We start from the raw sequence: 5,831 nt of genomic DNA, 5'->3' as shown, positions 1-5,831 counted from the left end.
GGTCCTGGAATTTTTTGTTGTTGTTGGGAGTTTTTGATGACCTAATCTTTTTAGCCTTTTGTTATGGGTTGTGGTAGTTACATAATCTGTTGTCAATTTGAGACTTATGAGTGAATGGGTGGAGTTTGCCTGTCAGTCAGATGGCAGCTTGATGACCTAATTTGAAGGTGCTAAGGAGATAAACAGCTCGTTGGAGGTGGGACACAGACTCACTCCTGGGGAGGCATTGCAGCTGACAAGACAGATGGAGCTCCGCACTAGTGCCCTGAGCTGGAGGAGCCACATGGAAACCCTTGCCAGTGCTGATGCTTATGACACTCCTGGATCCACAAGACTTCCCATCTACTGGCCTGTGATCTTCCTCATTTGGTGTCATTGTAGGTGTTTCATGAGTCTGAAGAGGAATGTATGGGCTAATATCGGACTTATGGACTTGATTTGGACTGGGCTGGGATGTTTTCTTAATGTATAATTACTCTTTATGAAAAGCTCTTTCTTATATACATCTGAGGCTCCCTGGATTTGTTCCTCTAGTCTACCTGGACTAACACATGGGTCTATTGAGGTTGTCTGCATCAGTCTGTGTTAATTAAGTAGGTAGTGTGTTTCTAGAAATTTGCTCATTTAGTCTAGGTTTTCAAATTTGTTCAATCACAGTCCTTCAGAGTATAGTTTATATTTTATTTGGTTTTATTGTGATGTCACTCTTTTCATTTCTTATCTTTTCTGATTTTCTCTTTCTTTTCCTTTAAGAATTCCAGATTTTCAATTTTGTTAATTCTTTTAAAGAACCAAATTTTAGTCTTGTTGTTTTTTTCTATTTTTCTCTGATTCATTTACTTTCATTACAATCTTTATTATTTTTCTTTCCTGGTAGCTTAAGGGTTTTTTTTTTTTGTGTGTGTGTGTGCTGTTCTTGTACTACATTTTGAAGCTGTTGGGCTAAGGTTTTGATTTTAATTCTTTCTTCATTTTGACGTGGGTATTTGTGACTACACATTGCCCTCTGAGTACTGCTTTTGCTGCATCCCAAAAGTTTTGACATTTTTAATTTTAATTCTTATTTGTTTAAAGGAATTTAAAAATATCATTCTTTATGTCTTCAATTACTCGGTAGCTTTTATGAAAGGTGTTGCTCAGTTTCCATGTATTTGATTTTCTTCCTTTAACTTATTGTTTATTTCTAATTTTATACATCATTAGCTGAGAAAATGGTTTATAATATGTAAACATTTTAAACTTTCATAATGTGTCCTTTGCGCCCTCATGTGTGATCTATGAAGGAGACTGTTTCACGTGCACTGAAAATTAATGTATATTGTGCTGCTGTTGGAGTGTTCTGTGATGTCTAGGAGGTCACGCTGATTAATGGTGGTGTGCAGTAGTTCTGTGTCATTATTGAGTTCCTCTCCTGATGTTTTGTCTTTCCTCAAGTGTTGTATTGAAGTCTTCTTCTATTAGTGTCTACCAGTTGTCGATCACTTTTTCCTGCGGTGGTGGCTTGTGTGTTGCTGTAAGGCTGAAGTCTATGTCACTGGTATTTAAAATACCAGATGCATCACCCAAAGTAAACAGGTTTCGGCAGAGCTTCTAGTCTAAGAAAAGACTATGAAGAAGGAGTAGGCTGTCCACATCAAAGAAATTAGCCATGGAGAACCCTGTGGAGACAAACAAAAAAGAAAACTTGTGGATAGCATCAAAACATTGTCAGTTACTTAAACCTCATGAATAAAAGCAGAACATCATCAGAGATAATTCCAGAAAATGAGCCATTCATAGCTGTAGGCACTAAAAAGCTGGCTGAGGAGGATCTGCCTTCTCAAAGTAGTAGGAGTTGGTTTTAGGTCACATTGAGTCAGCTCTAGTTCATAGTGACCCTTTGCACAACAGAATGAAAATCTGCGCGAGCCTCAGCCATCCATGCAATTGTTGTTATGCCTGAGCCCATTGTTGCAGCCCCTGTGTCGATCCATCTCATTGAGGGCCTTCCTCTTTTATGCTGCCTTTCTACTATACCAAGCATGATTTCCTTCTCCAGGGAATGGGTTTTCCTGAAAGTTTGTCCAAAGTATATAAGATGAAGTTTTGCCATCCTTGCCTCTAAGTATCACTGGCCTAACCTATAACAACAAACACAGACTGGTGTGTCCTTTTAGCTGTCCATGGTACTTTCAATCTTCTTCTCAAGCACCATAATTCAAATGCATTCCTTCTTTGGGCTTCCTTGTTCAATGTCCCACTTCCACATGCATATGAGGCAATGGAAAATACCGTGGCTTGGGTCAGGTGCGCCTTAGCTCTCAAAGTAACATTCTTGCTTCTCAATACTCCAAAGAGGTCTTTGCAGCAGATTTACCTAATGCAATGCTTCATTTGGTCTTTTGACTGCTTCTTCCATGAGCATGGATTGGGGCTCCAAGCAAGACAAATTCCTTCACAATTTTAATGTTTTCCCATGTATCATGATGTTATCTATTGGTCCAGTTTGGGAATTTTGGTTTTCTTTATATTGAGTCATAATCCATATAGAAGGCTGCCATCCTTGATCTTCATCAGCAAGTGCTTCAAGTTCTCCATACTTTTAGCAAGCAAGGTTGTTTCATCTGTATATCACAGGTTTTTAGTAAACCTTCTTCCAAACTTGATGCCACATTTTTCTTCATCTAAGCCAGCTTCTCGGATTATTTGCTCAGCATATAGAATGAATAAATAAGGTGAGAGAATATGAGCATGAAACACACTTTTCCTTATTTTAAATCATGCAATATTCCCTTGTTATGTTCACACAATAGCCGCTTGATCTATGTACAAGTTCCTCATGAACACAAGGAAGTGTTCTGGAATTCCCATTCTTCTCAAGGTGATCCATAGTTCCTTATAGGTCACAGAATCAAATGAGCTGTGGGAGGACGTCAAGAACATCATACACGAAGAAAGCAAAAAGTCGTTAAAAACACAGGAAAGAAATGAAATATCAAAGTGGATGTCAGAAGAGACTATGAAACTTGCTCTAAGTAATAGTGTAGCTAAGGTAAATGGAGGAAATGATGAAGTCAAAGAGTTGAACAGAAAATGACAAAAGGGCACCTCTAGAAGACAAAGTCAAACACGGTAATGAAGCGTGCAAAGACCTAGAGTTAGAAAACCAAAAAGGAAGAACATGCTCACTGTATTTTAAACTGAAAGAACTGAAGAAAAAAGTTCAGCTTTGAATTGTCTCATTGAAAATACTGAATGATGCAGGAAGTTATAAAAAGAAAATGGAAGGAGGACACAAAGTCACTCGGTGTGTTAGTCGGGGTACTTTAGAGAAACAAATCCACAGAAACTCATGTATAAGAGAGAGTTTTATATAAAGGTTAAATGCACTTCAAGAAAACATCCCAACCCAGTGCTGCCCAAGCCCACAAGTCCAACATTAACCCATATGTCCGACACCGATCTACAAAGTCCTCCTCAATCTCACAAAACACACGCAATGATGCTGACTGCAGGAGGAAAGCCAAATCAGTGAGGTATAAGCATCTCAGCATTGGCAGGGGTCTCCACGCAGCTGCTCCAGTAGCCAGGGCTGCATTGGGGTAGGTCCATGTGGCTTCTCCTCGGGGATGTCTTGCAGGAATTGAGCCTTGCCAGCTGAAGCTGGGAACTGGCTAAGGCAGCTGTGCCCTGGTCCGACCATCACAAAGCAAGAGACCCAAGAACTTGAAAGGTGAGGCTCACTGAGCAATTTATCTCTCCACCCTTCAATTACCCCATACAGTGAACCCTCATTTATCGCGCTTAATCAGTTCTAGACCCTACCATGATAAATGAAATTCTGCGAAGTAGGATTCCTTATTTGTAAATCAAATATTTTCGTAGTTAGAGCATAGAGGACATGAGAAAACACCTTTTAGTCACCATTACACTCGTATTACCCAATTTATTAAACGAAAAAGGGAAAATACAGTAAAACATTTTGGACGTTACAATTATCATTTATTATTTATGATATTATTTATGGCATCAAGCGTGTACAGTATGAGCCAATCAGTGACAGTAATGACAGAGCATGCGCTGTTACGCAAAAAACCGCGATAGAGTGAAGCGGAAGTCGAAGCGCGAAGTGGCGAGGGTTCACTGTATGTATTTATCAGCCAGGTTGGCACAATAAACTTAACTAACTCATTGGACCAAAAAGAACTAGTCAAATTTAGTGATTTCAGGAGAAGCATATAAGCAAGAACCAATGGTATTGAAAGAAGAAGTCCAAGCTGCCCTGAAAACATTAGCCAAAAACAAAGCTCCAGAAACTGATGGAATCCCATTTGAACTGTTTCAACAAGCTGATGAAGCTTTAGAAGAACTCATTTGTCTATTCCAAGACATTTGGGAAGGCAACTACTTGGCCAACTTGGCCAACTGACTGGAAGAGACCTATATTTGTGTCCATTCCAAAGAAAAGTAGCCCAAAAGAATGAAAAAATTATAGAACAATATAATTGATACCACATACAGGTAAAATACTGTTGAAGGTCATCCAATGGCAGTTGCAATCGTACATTAACAGGGGACTGTTAGAAGTTTAGGCTAGATTCAGCAGAGAATGTGGAACAAGGGACATCGTTGCTGATGTCAGATGGATCTTGACTGAAAGCAGAGCATACCAGAAATACGTTTGCCTGTGTTTCATTGACTATGCCAAGATATTTGATCATCTGTATCATAACTCTGAGTAGCCTTGAGAAGAATAGGAAATCCAGAACACTTTATTGTGCTCATTTGGAGCCTGTACTTGAGTCAAGAGGTAGTTGTGTAAACAGAACAAGGGAATACTGTGTGGTGAAAGTCAGGAAAGGTGTGCATCATGGTTGTATCCTTTAACAGCTCTATTCAATCTGTAACATCCTTATTCAATCTGTACACTGAGTAAATAATCAGGGAAGCTGGCTTATATGAATAAGAATATGGCATCAGGATTGGAGGAAGGCTTATTAACAATTTGTGATATGCAGATGACACAACCTTACTTGCTGAAAGTGAGGAGGACTTGAAGCACTGGCTGATGAAGATAAAGGATTGCAGCCTTCAGTATGGATTATGACTCAATGTAAAGAAGACCAAAATCCTCACAACTGGACCAATAGATAACATCATGATAAATGGAGGAAAGGTTGAAGTTGTGAAGGATTTTGTCTTGCTTGGATCCACAATCAATTCTCACAGAAGCAATAGTCAAGGGATCAAAAGATGAATTGCATTAGGTATATCTTCTGGAAAGACTTCATTAGAGTACTATAAAGCAAGGATGTTACTTTGAGGAGTATGGTACACCTGACCCAAGCCGTGGCATTTTCAATCACCTCAAATGCACGTGAAAGTGAGACATTGAATGGGAAGAGCCAAGAAGAATTGATTCAATTGAATTATGGTGTTGGCAAAGAAAATTAAGTACCACGATTGCCAAAAGAACAACAACAACAACAACAACAAAAATCAGTCTTGGAAGAAGTAAAGCCAAGGTGCTTCTTAGAAGCACAGGCTTTGGACATGTTATCAGGAAAGACTAGTTTTGAAAAGGACATCATGTTTGGTAAAGTCAAGGCCAATGAGAAAGATGGATTGACACAGTGGCTGCAACAATGGGCCAGAACGTAATAGCAATGATGGGGATGGCATAGGACTGTTGTACATAGGAGTGATACGATTCAGAAATGATGGCACCGGAGCATGTACACAGGTACAGACAAGACATAAGAGCTCATGACACATGGAAACTGGGAACAGGAATGAGAGTAGTAATACCAGGAGGGTAGGGGGAAGGTGGGGAGGAAGAGGGAGCAGATTGC

The sequence above is a fragment of the Echinops telfairi genome, unplaced genomic scaffold (genome assembly GCF_000313985.2).
Source record: "Echinops telfairi isolate 266 unplaced genomic scaffold, ASM31398v2 ScPeMD7_4;HRSCAF=17, whole genome shotgun sequence".
NCBI classification, from domain to species: Eukaryota; Metazoa; Chordata; class Mammalia; order Afrosoricida; family Tenrecidae; genus Echinops; species Echinops telfairi.
This window is presented reverse-complemented; position numbering follows the sequence as displayed.